General features: G+C 37.5%; 1 long non-coding RNA gene across 1 annotated transcript in view; it reads right to left on the bottom strand.

Moving 5' to 3' along the window:
• Positions 1–13295: 13295 nt before the first annotated feature.
• Positions 13296–16742, bottom strand: part of LOC131034578 (uncharacterized) — a 49412-nt gene continuing 45965 nt past the window's right edge. Inside the window, exon 2 of the long non-coding RNA XR_009103812.1 lies at positions 13296–13699. This is a non-coding gene — a long non-coding RNA (uncharacterized LOC131034578). The remainder of the gene's footprint in view (positions 13700–16742) is intronic.

Here is a 16742-nt window from a genome sequence, read left to right as displayed (position 1 = left end):
GTGCAAGATGAGAGGAAGAAAATGGGAAAATCACCCATCTCTTCTTGGAAAGGGATGTTAGTCAAAATCAAAGAAGTCTATCTCCCTGATGACTATGAAGTGCAAATTCATGGGAAGAGGCAAACCTTGAGACAAAAGGACCTTGATGTCAGTAGTTATACGGAGGAGTTTCACAAACTTAGCCTTAGATCTCATGCAGTGGAAGAAGAGAGTCTCAAGGTTGCTAGGTACCTAAATGGTCTACGGTGGAACATCTAAGAAGAAATCAGTCTAATGAGTCCAAAAACAGTCCATCAAACCTATCAACTTGCCCTTAATGTGGAAGAAAAACTGAAAAGAAGACATGACTCAAGCAGCAATAGGGGCAGAGGTAGAGGAAAAGACAATAGAGGCCATAGGGGAGGCTTTGGAGGAAGAAGTTCTGAACAAAGGACACAAGGTGAGTCTAAACTCACTGAGCAGGAAGAGAGTGGCACTAATAAAGGAGGATTCAATAGAGGAAGGGGATCAAACAGTGGTTTTAGAGGAAGATCTAGTGGCCAAGGTAGAGGTTCCTCATATTTTGCAGCAATGAAGTGCTACCATTGCAACCAACTTGGTCATCCAGCATATAGGTGTCCAAAGAAGGGATCATCATCACATGGTGGTGAAAGAAGAGAACTATCTTCAAGAAGAGTCTTCAAGCAGCAAGACTTCAGAGGTTGACTTAGAGTCAGAGGTAGGTGACAACTTGATGATAAGGAGAACTTTGATCAAAGAATCGGTCAAAGAAGAGCCAAGCCAAAGAAGGTCCTTATTTAGGATCAAATGCAAGATTATGGACAAAGTTTGCAAAGTGATCATTGATTCAGGGTCAACAGACAACATTGTGTCAGAAGAGGCAGTGAGTAAGCTCAAATTGCAAAGGATACCTCACAACAACCCAACCCTTATAGAGTCACTTGGTTGAGCAAAGGCCAACATGTCCTAGTCAATGAGCAAGCATGGGTGGATTTTATCATTGGGAGGTATAAGGACAAGGTGTTATGTGATGTCCTACCCATGGATGCATGCCATCTTCTACTAGGAAGACCATGGCAATTTGATAGACAAGTTATTCATGATGGAGCCAAGAATGCATACTCATTCAAGAAAGATGGAGTCACATTCAAGATTTCGTCTATCCTTGAGGAAGGTGAAAAGAGGGCAGCAGGTCCTAATGTTCTTTTGGTGATTGAAAAGCAATTATTGAAGACACTTGAGGAAGGTGAAGGTATAGGGTTTGCACTAGTAATGAAGCCTAAGGAGGAAGACAAGAAAGAGCAGCCAGATTTGCCAAAAGAGGTTCAAGACTTATTGAAGAAATTCAAAGGCATAGTAAGTGATGGACCGCCAGCCACCTTACCTCCTAAAAGAACCATAAGCCATCAAATAGACTTCATTCCCAAAGCATCCTTACTGAACAAGGCAGCTTATAAAATGACTCCCCAACAAAATGTTGAGATTGCCAAGAAAATCCAAGAGCTCTTAGACCAAGGCCTAATTAGGAAAAGCATTAGCCCTTGCGTTGTCCCTACTGTGTTAGCCCCAAAGAAATGTGGTACTTGGAGATTGTGCACTGATTCTAGAGCTATAAATAAGATCACCATCAGATATAGGTTCCCAATTCCTAGAATAGAGGACCTAATGGATTGTTTAGGGGAAGCCAAGTGCTTTACCAAGATTGACCTTAAAAGTGGATATCACCAAATAAGGATTAAGGAGGGTGATGAATGGAAAACTGCCTTTAAGACAACAGAGGGTCTTTATGAGTGGTTTGTAATGCCATTTGGCTTATCCAATGCTCCAAGCACCTTCATGAGACTCATGAATGAGGTGATGAAGGACTTCATAGGTAAATTTGTGGTGGTATATCTAGATGATATTCTCATTTTTGAATAGGGATAGGGCAAATCATATTAATCATTTGCAAGATGTACTACAAAGATTGTATGATGAAAAGCTAACCATGAACTTGGATAAGTGTGAATTTGTTAAGCAGGAGTTGGTTTACCTTGGGTTTGTATTGTCTCAAGGAAACCTCAAGATGGATCCCAACAAGGTTGAAGCCATAGTAAATTGGCCTACTCCTAAGTCAGCAACAGAGGTGAGAAGCTTCCATGGACTAGCTCAATACTACAAGAAGTTCATTAGGCAATTTAGTGCTATATGTGCACCAATGTTAGACACCATTAGAGGTGGAATAAAGGCAAAGTTTCAGTGGGGTGAACAAGCAAACAAAGGTTTTGAAACCTTGAAGGAGAAGATAGCTACTCGATCGGTGCTAGTGTTACCTAGTTTTGAGAAACTTTTCATAGTAGAATGTGATGAAAGCAATGTTGTAGTAGGTTCTGTCCTAAGCCAAGAAGAAAGACCAATAGCTTTCCATAGTGAGAAGTTAAGTGATGCAAGAGGAAATACTCCTCTTATGATCTAGAGTTATATGCTTTCGTGCAGGCTTTGAGGAAGTGGAGACACTATCTCCTTCCTAAGGAATTTGTAGTCTATACGGACAACCAAGCATTGATTTTTCTAAACTCACAAGACAAACTCAGTCATAAACACATGAAATGGGTGGAGTACATGCATGCCTACACATTCACCATTAAGAACAAGAAAGGGCAGTTAAACCAGGTTGCTGATGCATTAAGCAGGAGACTTTTGACAGTCCAAGAAATCCAATTGAGAAGCATAGGAGTTGAAAGTTTTAGAGACTTATACCCGGAGGATGAAGACTTCTCAAATGCCTACAAGGTGTGTAAGGAGTATCAAAATCACTTCCATAGTGAGTATTCTGATTTTACTTTGCAAAATGGACTATTGTTTAGAGGTGGGCAGCTTTGTGTGCCTAGAGGCTCAATGAGAGAAAACCTCATTCAAGAGAAGCATAACGGAAGCCTTAGTGGACATTTTGGAGTCAATAAGACTCAAGAATTGATTCAGAGGTACTACTATTGGCCAAGGATGAATTAAGATGTGAAAAAGTATGTGGAGACTTGCATAGTTTTCCAAAAGGCCAAAGGTACTTCTTCAAATGTTGGTTTATACCAACCTCTTCCCATACCAAATAGACCTTGGGAGTGCATTAGTATGGACTTTGTAGTAGGTTTACCAAGGACAAAGTAGGGATTTGACAACATTTATGTCATTGTGGACAGATTTAGTAAGATGGCCCACTTTGTGCCTCATAAGACTACTCATGATGCATGCCAAATAGCTCATTTGTTCTATAAGGAAGTAGTAAGGATACATGGTTTACCCATGAGCATTGTTTCAGATAGGGACTCAAAGTTCATGAGTCATTTTTGGAAGACACTTTGGCAAAAGCTTGGCACCAACCTCTCTTTTGGATCAGCCTACCATCCACAAATAGATGGGCAGACCGAAGTGGTAAATAGGAGCTTAGGGAACTTATTAAGGTGCCTTACCGAAGAGTATGGTTAGACATGGGATCAAGTACTTTCACAAGCTGAATATGCATACAATGACACCATGAATAGGACTACCGGCAAGAGCCCTTTTGAAGTAGTCTATGGTGTGCACCCAAGAGGTATTTTGGAGTTGAGAGACTTAGCTAGTGCAACAAGAAGAAGTGGATATGAAGAAGACTTTTCTCAATCAATGAAGGAAGTACATGAATCAGTCAAGCAAGTGTTGATGGAGAACACAAGCAAAATCAAACAAAAAGTTGATGAAAGAAGGAAGAACCTCCAATTTCAAGTGGGAGATCTTGTCATGGTGCACCTAAACAAAGAAAGGCTACAACAAGGAGTGCCCAACAAGTTGCAAATGAGAAGGTTGGGTCCATGTGCCATTCTAGCCAAGTATGGAGAAAATATATACAAGGTGGACCTACCTAGTGACATAGGATGTCATCGGTTTTCAACATAGCAGACTTAGTTTCCTACAAGGGACCAATTCAAGGTTCAGATTGTAGTCACTCAGAGGTATCAGATGATTTGAACAACCTTCAACTACCAACCAAACCAAATCCAAAGGCCGAGAAGGTGTTGAGTTCAAGGATCGCCAAGAAGACAAGGCATCAAACGTATTGGGAGCACCTAATCAAATGGTAGGGTATGGATGATACTGAAGCTACATGGGTGCTTGAGATAGAGTTTAAGAATCTAGGCATTGATCAGAATCTGATTCCCAAGGAGGTGACATGATTTTCTTTTATTTGGGAGAATGGTGCAGGAGCACCTAGGACTTAGGCTAGTAGTCTTTTCTCAATTTTGGCTTGTACTGACCCTAGCCAAGTCAGGTAGTGAATAAGGACTCCAGGAGGGTCCAAGAGTGAGTGTGATGAGTCAATGTAGGCCTAGTAGAGTCAGTTTCTTCCTAGGTTTGCATTTTGTGCATAAGAAGTGGTTTGAGTAGGTAGTTGACCATCTTGATGGTCAAAAGTGTCAAAACTTGGTATAAGCATTAGGGAGGGTTAAATTAATCTTAAAAATTCTTTAAAAGTCATGAGTGATGACTTAAAATAGGTCTCATAGGTTGAGAAGACCAAAAATGCAAAAAGTGCAAAGTTGCAAAAAGTTGTCATGAGAACTTTTGAAAGTTGTCATCACAACTTTTGTCCTAAACTGATTAGCGATGGATTTAGGGATTGTCCAATGCCCTATAATGACTCCACACGTGGGGAATACTATAAAAACCCTCTCTTGCATGGTTACCAAGGTTAGAGTCTTTGTCTTGTAAGATCAACAATCTGAAACTACTCATTTTCGGACTGTTTGACATCATTTTGGCTTTATTTGCTCATTTTGTGAATACAAATGGATTGAATCCATTGATCCAGTAATGGATTGAGTATCTTTGGAGTGTTTAGAGCATTTTTTTTCATTTCAAGCTTTGTAGATAATTTGTATTAGTGTTTACTTGGTTTTGTTTGCAAACAGTCAGTTTTGGCTTGTATATAGCAGTTTTATGTAAAATGGTTGCCCCATGAATTCCATCTGTGCTACCATCACGGTCTGTTGGGACATGGAGGGAAAACACTTGTACAATGTACATATGCAGGGACAAGTGCTGGAGATGACATTTAATATGACTGTCACCTTGTTCTAGGCGAGTCCAAGAGCAACCCGGCTAGAGGAGACAGGGTGAATTTGGAGTGCAAAGTGCAGGGGTGGATGCAAGTTCACAAATTAACCTTTTGGAGGGGTCCAAGTTGTCCATAAAAAGTTTCCTATGCAAGTAGGAGCCTTGACAAGGCCATTTGATTCCCAAACACCAACTTGACCAGTCACTGCCAGTTAGAAGGCCTAGAAACCCTTGAAAACCCTCATTTTTGGGATTAGGGCATTGTACGGTGGGATAAGGAACCAAAACCACAAAAATCACTTGAGGTTAGGTGATTCTTTGAATAAAATCTAAACTTTCTATGGGGTCTTTTGGACCTTTTTCTCTCAAGCCCTAGAAAACTGGATTTTGGAGGCCTAATAGGGCTAATTCCTTGTAGCCCTTGTCTAGGCAAAATGGTGAAATCGGTAAGAAGGGAAATGGTTGCAAACCTCAAATGGACCCAAAAGCTATTCAAAACATGTTAGAAGCGTCCTCCACACCTCTGCATCAACTCACAATAGTAGGAGGTCAATTTGACAAGTTGAAGCCAAGACAACCATAATGAGCACATGGGAAGCATTGTGAATTGGTAGGGTTCCTAGCTAAAACACTTGAAGCAAACACCTTCAAATGGATAAGGAGAAAGCCCTAGAAGATATTGAGAAGGACTTGGAGGTCTAGAGTGCAACTAGGCCTGGAGAGTTGGTGGAATTGAGCAACACCAACTAGGTGAAGTGTTAGCAAACTAGGTGAATCCCATCACTATCGTACTCCATACAAGAGTTTGAAATCTCTATCACATCAGTTGGTTTTGTGGTATAATGATCATGGATGCACTATGTTTCCTACTCATCCACTTCCTCATGGTACATAGGCAACTCATCCCATGAAGAACTTGAGGTACCAACATCTTGTTCACTAAAATCAGGCTCATATAAAACATATGAACCTATTTCCTCAGCTTCATGGATGTCACTCTCACAGATTGACAAAACATCTTCCTCATCTGAAAGTGCATCCTCTTCTTCAAAAAGTGGATTCAAGACCACATAGGAATTGATCTCAAGCATATCATTACAAAACACGTGTTGGTTCATGTCAGTTGTATCATCATACAATGAATTCTCAGTTGTATATACCATATCCATTTGTTGATCACTACATGTAGGCTCATTTGTTTCAGGTGTGCTTGTCCCTTGAATTTCAGTGATGTCATAGTGTTTCACCATTCCATCTCTTTGAGCAATAAACTCATCATCAACATTATCATATTCATAGGTGCAACTATGATGTGAAGTTTCCTCCTCTTCATTTAGTGCATATTTACAATCACCAACCTTGTCTAGGTCTGCTCCATTCTCATGTGTTGCAACTGAGTTTAAATCTGATTCACAATCATCATTCTGAGCACTAGGACAAAAGACGACATTATCATAAGCAGGAGTGTGGGGATCATAACTTGCATGGTCTTCAATACTTGTATATGCATAATCAACATAATGTTTTTGTTGTTCACTTGTTAACTGAGGTACCCACCCATTTACATTCATACCATAAGACATTTCTCTTGAAACAAAACCATCACAAGGCTGCCCCTAAAACTTTATTATTGCCATGTCTTCATTTATTTCAAATATCATTGCCCCATTGTCAATCAGACTTTGGCCATGCACCATGGATTGATGGCACCTTCATATTGCTGGTAAGATACACAAGGCTCAGCCTGAAATGCATTTGTGAATGCTATTGAGCTTAGGACAATAGGTTCAAACTAATTCAAACAATCATTTTTAGGTGCATACACATAACCCAGCTGCTCATAAGTGTAGCTCAGAGTAGGCTCTTGAGGCATACACATTTTTTGAGATACTCTTGTTTAATACACACACAATGCATCAGCTCTTGTTTTATACATAGCATTGTGTAGGACTTGTTGATCGACATTTTGAAAAGAAACACATGAGGGGACAATAGGCTGGAAATCATCTCTAACTTTGGAAACATCTTGCTTACTTGCTTACCAAGATCCCTTTTCAGGCTCTAACTTCCTGCTCATTCCAAACTTGGAGACCTTCTCAATGTTCTTGGCTATCTCATAAGCTTCATACACGCTTTCAAGACTCTTATTTCTCAGCCTGTAGCTCATATTTTTACCAAAGGCGCCAAGGTAAACCACTAAATCTATGTCATCTGATGGTATGATATTCTGAGGGATTCTTTTCAATGTCTTTGCAAATCTGAGACCAGCTCATCTTCTTCAATGTGAATCTCCATGAAGTCCTGGATCATCAAAGACTCAGAAATCTTCTCACAAAACTTCTCTTTGAAAGCTGACTGAAACTCTTCCCATGAGTTGATAGAACATGGTAACCAATTAGAGAACCACTCTCTTTCATCCTCTTTCAAGGAATGAACAAAGAGTCTCATAAACACATCTGCGTGATCAACCTCATAGTCTTCCATTAACTCATTGAACCGTTGCAAGTGCTTCTTAGTTGATTCCTCCTTCAACCCACCGAACTTAGGATTCTTATCTCTGATTTTAGGGGATATGGGGTTTGGGAAACCCACAATATCATCAAATCTTAAGGCCTTATACCTTTGAATGATGAAATCTCTTTGATTACTTGGCTAAGACCGATTCCTCGTCATACTAACATTGTGAGCCAAGTAGGGATACATACTTTGATACATTTTAAATGTGCTAACACAAGCTTTTGAAAATAAAACTTAACACCCTTATGACTACAACCTCTTTTCAAGAGCATGCACTATTACAACATGCTTCTTCTTGTGAGAAAACAAAACTCAAAAAATATAACCAAGAAGCAAGTGAAAATCTTATTACAACTTCCCTCTAACAATGCTATTATCATTCCATAGGGAACTTTTAACAAGTAATTTTCAGAAAAACTTTTATTCTTAGCAAGATTTTTTAGAATACCTGGAAGTATGCAATTGTTGCTCAATCTCCTTTTTGATCAGATTGATAACATTCAGAGCTTGCATCATTTATTCATCAGGATCTTTGATAGAGTCACCACCTCCTTGCAGAGGAACAATCTTAGAATAACAAAAAGCTATTCAAAATCTTAGTATGCTGAGTTCTTTGACAATAGAGTCACTTCAAACTCCTTCCAAACTGAAAACCTTTTAACTAGAGACTCTAGGCAGCCTTTTGATATACTTTTCTTTTAAGACTCCCTAGCAGAGTCGCCAATTTGTTGGTTCCCAAACCAACAGTCCCCAATTCCTAGAGGAATTGTCACTAACTCATTGACAAACTCGGGGAGGGATTTGGCCAACTTGACAAGACTCGGTCACAAGACTGAGATCTCCTACTCTTTTGGCTCTGCGAGACCAAGGCAGGTGAACCTATGTAATGTCCTATAACTTTCAACTTTAAAACACTCTTGACATTACATGTTATAACAGATCATCCCAATGAAAGATACTAAGGAAGATGGATAAACTCTTGGTTATGGCTTTAACCTTAGTTTGTAAGCATCTAAGCACTCATTGAGGTTTGGTTTCTACAATAATCCCACTCCTAATGTAGAAAGAAATGCAAAAATAAAAGAGATTTTGATTATGAAAAGGTTTTGAAAACTTAAAACAACAACCATGACCATTGTCATGTATGGGCAGCAGAGTTAACCTCACAACATGCAGATTTAACATTTAAATAGGGTAACATGCAACCTTTTAGCTTTGAATGTTAATGCATTACATCAATATTCTCCCTTTTGGTTTCACCAACAACCATATTGAAGAATCTCAGATATACACAATACTATTCCTATACCTTGAAGAAGCAAATTAATCCCTTCCTTGAAGAGAAGCAAACAACAAGCTATACACCTGACTTGCAAGGACAAAACAAAAGATCATTGATCATTTCATTTCATAAAATAGAGCATACAAAAGAGAGACAACTGCAAATAAAACATCTAAAACTATTTGTATTCAGATTACAAACTATTTGGAACATTAAAAACTACAAACTAAAAGAAAACTCCAACTGTCATGAAAAATTTGCACTACTTGCATGGAAGCCTTGCTTCCATAATAATTTACACTTAGAATCGTCCCCTTCTCACTGGCCCTGAATTCCCTTTTATAGGACAAGAGAGAAAAACAAGCTTCAGGCCGAGCGAGACACACATTACAAAATTTGATTGCATGGGACAAAATACACAATGAGGTGTCCCTTTTCCTACTCTACACGCAATCCATTTGTAGGCATTAAAGGCAAGCAACGATGAAGATAGTCTTTGGGACCTGGAACCATGAGCTTGAGGACAATTAGAAGTAGGTGTCTCGAGCCACACATAAATTTGCCTTAAGTTCATCCTCTGTTGCATCCTGATTGATCTCTGAACCTAGTAATCTATACTTGCTTTGTCTCCTTTCATTTCCTTGGTTTGTGACCCTCTAGTGTGCTCGAGGCTGTGAAATATTGCAGATAGAAGATCCTGAGATTTCATAGAGCCACTCAACCAATCCTTTGTCCGGTCTTCATTAAATGCGAGCTCCCTCTTGACGCCATCGTTGAAATCCATTCTGATTTGGTTGCAAAAATTTACCTGCAACGTGTCGGCACAATCATCTCTGTTGGCATCGTCTCCTTTCTCGACAGGTGGAATTTGACTAATCTGCACATGCCACATCTTCAAAATACTCCCCTTTGTCCTCTAGTCAACCTTTGTCAACCCTCCATGTGGATAATTTGACCATCAGGTTGCATGGTGGTGTTTTCTGTGAATCGCATAACATGTGTGTTATGAGCGCTATGATTCCATCTCATGGCCTTAGGCATTGCGGGATAACAAGTTACACTGTTCTCCTTGTTTTTACTTACCCCGTGAGCCCCTCATTCTATCGCTTTCACACTGCGGGATAATGGGGAGCTATGTCTCCCTCTGCGATTTTGACCTTTTCCTTATCCCCACAGGGACGCGCGGGATAAGGAAATTCATCTTTGTTTTCCTTCTCTTTCTTATCCCTTGAGTCGTGGGGGCACTCTTATTTCCTTCATGGGATAAGCTCCTTCTCCATCGCCTTTATGTTTCCTTATCCTGCGGCCTTTGGAAACACTCTTTTTACCTTCGCAGGATAAGCCCTTTGTCTTTTGCCTCTATTGTCTTCTTATCCCGCGGCCCTTTCCTTATCCCCGCGGGGACACGCGGGATAAGGAAATCCTTTTCTTCCCCCTTTACTTTCTTATCCCGAGACCAATTACTTGTACTTCAAGAATTGTTCGGGATAAGCTTTTCTACTTGGTACCTCCTCTTTTATCTTATCTTGTGTTGCATTTTTGGTATCCTGAAGATGTCGTGGGATAAGCCTTTTGAGTCTTGCTTCCCTCGACTTCACTTTTTCTTATCCCACGCTATATTCTTTAACCCTACTCAACCTCATGGGATAAGCCTTCTCTATAGTTGCACCATTCGTTATCCTGCGTTGCTTGTGTTTCTTTGCCCCTTTTCTGTCTGACAATGTATTCCCTCCATACGGGATAAGCATTTTACCTTTTGCTTTAACCTTTTCTTATCTCATGGCCTTTTTCTTCGCTTCATCTTCTTATCCTGTGGTCTTTTTTGTGCCTTTATTTTACCCTGCAGGATAAGAGAAAAACCTCCATTTCAACTTGGACCTTATCCGGCACGGTCTTTGTTTGTAGCTTTCTACTCTGTGGGATAAGGGGAACCTCCACTTCATTGCCTCGCATGCCTTATCCCGCGTGACCTTTTGGTTGGTTACCTTGCCTCGCGGGATAACAAATGATGTTACCTCCAGTCGGTAAGAATGAACCATGGAGACCGGCCCGCCAATGACATGAAACCCTCCAGCTAGTGAAACTTAAGTGAGTTGACTGACTGGACTGGTCAACTCAAAAATAGAATTTTGGAGCCCGAAAAACTCCCTCCTGCATTGTGAAACACTTAGCCACCCACTATTGCCTAAGCGGTCAATAACACGGCACACAAATAACTCAAGGCGGTCAATCACATCATATAATCCTCATATTATATGACCATTGTTGCCTGCTATAGTATGATAACTTACGTGTTGTCCTGCAAAGGGGATTTTGAGTGCAAAAATTCAAAATTTTGACCCTGGTACTTCAAAATTTTATAAAATCTTTGAAGTCCCAACAAAGCATTTAAGGAGAGGCTTAGTCAAGTTCAAGCATTCAAGATTGCATCCACGATCAAACTTCCATTAAGACATTCTACATGAAATCCCAAAACCCTTGTGTTAGGATTCAAGCAAGCTTCATCAAGGTATACACTTCAATTACAAGCATTCAATTTCAAATCTAGCCTTTCCCTCAAAAGGAAAGCATCATGCTGCAATTCAATTCTATTTCCATTACAATTATCATTTCGATTTCAAGGTTAATTCTTAAACCAAGGTTTGACCCAAGGCAAACCCCTATCCACAACCCCTTCCTCTCTCTTTCTGTGTGCAGGAAATTGATTTAGGAGCTGCGATCGAATATTTTGACAAAGTTGAAGATGACGAACAGGTTTAGATTTCAAAGGAGTGAAAAGTGAAGGATCAAGGTAACCTACCACCACAATCCCAAGAATTTTGTTTGATCTTTCGACACTGGATCCAGTGTGTCTCCCTAATCTGGAAAAGATCTCACTTGCCCATCAGAGAGTTATAAGACTATGGCGACCTACCACCATGGTCACAACAATTATGCCTAAATTTCCAACAATAGGTTCTAACCCTCTTCTTCTACTCATATCTATGTCTATGGCTCTGTTTAACTATCTTTTTCTCTTATGTTAAAGGTTTCGGGTCCTTAAAATTTGTTTTTCATATTAATCAGAACATGTATAGCATTTTGTTGTTTCTGTTTTGTTTCAGTTATCCATTACTTAGCCTTAAACTTCACAATTCAAATCAAATTTCAACTCAGAAGGGGGAGGCAAACAAACAAGTAAACCTAATTAGTATCTCAGCCCTTTTCCTAATTGAATTGTTGCTAGATCTATTAGATTTATCCCTTTTAATGTTTTTGTTAACTAGGTGATATTAATGGTTTTATTATCTTAATTGGTGAAACCATAATTTTACCTACCAAAACATTTTGGTGAACCCAACGTGTTTCATGCTTATTTTTTATTTATTGTCTCATATCTTATTTGTATGCACTTAAATATTCATATTTGCACTAATAGATCATATATGTAATTGAATTGCATAAATTTAGAGGTTAATGTCATAAAATCCCTAATTTATTCTTTTAAATTTGACTTGTGTTTTGCATAATTTCTCAATTGTATTTTTAGATCTGATTGTTATGACATGTTATTTTTAGATTTATAGGCATCTAATATCCAATATCATAATTCACATTGTTTAATTCATTGGTTAATCAATCATTTTACAAAGGAATTATATTGTTTAATCATTGTTTCAAGCACTAGTATAAAAGCAACAATATATGACTAAAAAAACTACTAAAATTTGCATATAAATGACTAATCTTGGTCACGTGATCATTAGTAGTTTATTGCCGATCATTTATAACACAACCAAATTTATGACTAAACTATTTTAGTCATTTATTAGTTGTTTTGATTGATCAATTTGATCATTGATTTAGTCATTGATTTGGTCATTGATTTAATCATTAATTTAATCATTGATTTAGTCGTTAATTTAGTCATTGATTGTTGTTAATTGGTCATTTATTTAGTCATGGTAGTGATTTATTTAGTTATTAATTTAGTCATATATTAAGTCATTAATTTAGTCATTGATTGTTGTTAATTGGTCATTTATTTAGTCATGGTAGTCATTTATTTAGTCATATATTTAGTCATGTATTTAGTCATTGATTGTTGTTAAGCAGTCATTTATTTAGTTATTGTAATCAGTAATTATCGCCAATTTGTAATATATTTAGTCATTTTTATTCACTAATTTTCGTCCATTAGTAGTAAATTTAGTCATCTTTATTTACTGGTTTCCATTAATTCGTAGTAAATATAGTCATGATATGAATAAATTAATAAATACCATAAATTTTATAATGCAAAAATAACATAATATTAAAATTGAACTAGAAAATAAAAGCAAATAAAAATATTACATATACGAACAAACTACAACATGCTAGAATTAAAAGATTGATTCAACATCATGATATATATAATCAAAGATGTCAAAGTCTAAAAGTTTCCAACTCTTGCAAATACACCATGATAAAGATATATAAATGAACATATTGTTAAAGATAAAGATCCTTGAACAATACATTCAAACCACTGCATAAAGTAGTAGGCCAAGTTGTCTAACTGCCAGTACATGATAAACATTAACTATGTCATTTTTTGCAAATATTTTAGTGGCCACCGTTTGAAGGTTCCTTCTTTCTCTTTGAGACGGATAACTCCCTCTATTATGTCTTCGTAAGCAAGAGGTATGTTACATGTGACCTTTAAAATATTTACATTTGCATCTCTTGTTCCTTTCAAGTTTACTCCATGTACAATAGATACTGAGTGAATCAACCCATTACCCACAGTAGCACCATCAAATGGATCCAACACCATAATTTTATCCAGGGCTGGAGTTTATCAACACATTTCTACAAAAACAAAAAAAACTACACATCATATTGAGATATAAAACATTCGATAACACACAGATAAACATTCAATAAATATTTATAAGAAACTAAAAAATGACAAATCAATTTTTTGTATGTGTTTTTTTTAATTATGTTGATTGACAAAGAAACAAATTTTTACTCTCTAAAAAAACAAAACAAAAAAAACTTATTGCAAGGTATAAACAAATGGAAGGCAAGAGTACAATAGTGCTAGAATTTATGAGTACTCCAGAAAGAGACATGGATTGGCAATCAAAGTCCCCCCAACTAAAGACCATGACATCCCCAAACACAATGCACTACTGAAAAAATCTATGTATGCACTCTATTACAACTAAGCTATAATCTTCCATATGTAAGTTATATGTTCTCCCTTATTTCCATAATCTTATCTGTATACTAGCTAATTACACTTCACTACTATTCTAACTTACTTGAATAGTACTTACTTGCATGTGGTTTCATAACACTCACAAAATGTTAGAAATTGTAATCTTGACTGTGTTTCGGTCACATTATAAAAGTTTGAGATTATTTACTTGGTGTTAGCTGCCTATGGGTGAGAATGGAGATACAAATTACAGCCCAGTAGACCCAGTAGAAAGGGATCACAGTCCAAAAGGAGATGAGCTACAAAGGCAATTAGAAAAATACAACCCCCAACAAAGTTTCAGTCTTGAGGAATAAAAAAATGCAGTCCTCCAAAGTTCAAGGTAATGAAGTTGTTTGCAGTGATAAGTTCTTATTAGGACTGTCACAATGTTAAGAAGAGTAAATGATAATGATAGAATACTCACAACCAAGAAGGTTAAGATCATGATCACAAAGCTTAGAATCTTAAAGAGTTAAGATCATGGATCTCTCAAGATCAAAGTCACCAAGAGAAGACAGACTTCGAAGATAGGCTTTAGCAGTCAAGGAGAAATGTGTCTTGGACCTAAGACAACAACAAGAGGTCACTGTCTAAATAATCACAGTAGTAGAAGCATATTAGCAAAGAGTTTGAAAAGCAGGATGAAGATAATTCCAAATGAATCTTAGACCTTAAAGATATTGCCAAAGCTAAAAGAACAATAGATATTTGCAGTCATAAGAAGAAGAGGGTCCTAAATATGAATGCAAGAGACCTCATAGCAAAAAGAAGACAACATTTGAAACTATTCATGCTAAGGAAACCATGAAAGGACAATAACATACATTGATGATTTTTAGTCACAAGGAGAACAACGGGCTTCATGAACTTCAAAATAATGAGACCAAAGGACAATGATTCATCAAAGAGCGGTCATCTTTTAACGGTCAAAGAGGTAAAGACAGTCATGTTGGCATGGTGTTAGTGTTGAGTAGCCTCAAGATAACCCATGAGCAGACATCAGGCATTTTATAATATAGAACAATAGTTTACAATGATAGTCACAACCTATATAGGCAGTAACACATTAGAATTGGTTTGCATTTTGAAGCAATGTTGAGCAAAGGCTATTGTTATCCAATTTAGGTCATTCACCTAAATTGCACATATAGGGTATGTCCATATATTTTAAATTTTCGTTTTTCGTCTTTTATTCAGGTTGGTTTGTAAGTCAAAATGAGACTTCTTTGTAAAAAAACCTCCATTTCTACAAATATGTTGTAAAAGGTGTTCAAAAGAGTCCATAATATTAATGAATAAAATAAAGGCCCTCTTATTGTTTGAAAGTATTAGTTAGGGGCTTTACATCATATTTGTTTTGGAAAGTTCTTTTACTACACAAGTGTTCACGTTCCATGTAGTCCTCAAATCATGTTTGAAGGCAACTTTTTGAAGGTTCCTTCAACCTATGTTTGACCCAAATGCAAAAGAGTTGGAGTTTGAACCCGTAGCCAAAAAGAAAAGATCGGGTTATAGGGAATGGGTTGTAGTTTGCTCTAAGAAAGCCCTAGTTTCATGCTTCATTTTATCCGCCAAACATGGAGCATATCTGTACAGTTAAACTTCAGTTGTCCATGAAATGATAGCAAATGTCAAATGGATAACAGTCATGAATGCATAAACAACAGTTGTTTGAAGAAGAATGCTTCATTCATTAGAAAGAACAAACATGTTCTTGTTGGGAAGGCATGAGTTTGGAGGACCCAAAGATGCCTAAGACAGAGAACTACACTCAAGCTATTGACAACAATCCTAGTGAAAGAGCAACAGATGGAAAGGTATTCTATAGCACCAAAAGCATGAGAACAACAATTACTAATTAAGGAGGAGCAATATATATCCCAAGGGTTTCCTCATATTGTCAAAACATTGCATCATTCAAGGTAAGATTTTAGTCCAATACTCATAAGTCTTATTGTGTTGACACTTTCCCATATTGTCTCGAGGATTTTTTCAAGAAGCTATTGTTGTTGTATTCATTTTTTGAAGAGAGATTCACTAATTTAAGAAAAGGGATTTACTGTATCGTAACTATTTAAAGCAAATATACATTATTCTCAATCCTTTTTTATATATTTTTGAGGGGATCTTTGCATGGTTTTCATATAGTTTGGGACTATCATTTAAGGTCAATCATGATTGTTCTATGTATATCATGATATATTGGTCCAAAGACCAAAGAACTTGGAGAACAAGACCATTTGCAGCAGTTTATAGTCCTCACGATACAACGAGCAGTCATTAGGGTGCAAGGAGTTTGCACATAGAGAAGTATTTTCCATCCATAGAACCACATGAAATGGAGTGCTAAACAACAGAGGAAAGATCATCGATCACTGGTAGGAAATAAGCTACAGTGTTGCAGGTTTTAGAGCTGAACATAATCAAGACTCAACGCTTGATTTGACAAACCCCAATGGTAGATCTCCAAAGCAGAGTGTTGCATATAAGGTAGTTCTTCACAAAGAGAATGCTTCATGTGGCATACAAGACAGTTCGTTGAGAGCAATTCTTATTGACAAGACAATGTATTAGTCTCAAAACAGTGATAAAGAACACAATCCCTTCTTGTGTAGTAATTACTTCACAGTTAATAGTCACTAATTC

This window comes from Cryptomeria japonica, chromosome 5, assembly GCF_030272615.1.
Source record: "Cryptomeria japonica chromosome 5, Sugi_1.0, whole genome shotgun sequence".
In the NCBI taxonomy this organism is placed as follows: domain Eukaryota; kingdom Viridiplantae; phylum Streptophyta; class Pinopsida; order Cupressales; family Cupressaceae; genus Cryptomeria; species Cryptomeria japonica.
The sequence above is the reverse complement of the archived record's forward strand: the minus strand, read 5'-3'. Positions and strand labels throughout refer to the sequence as shown.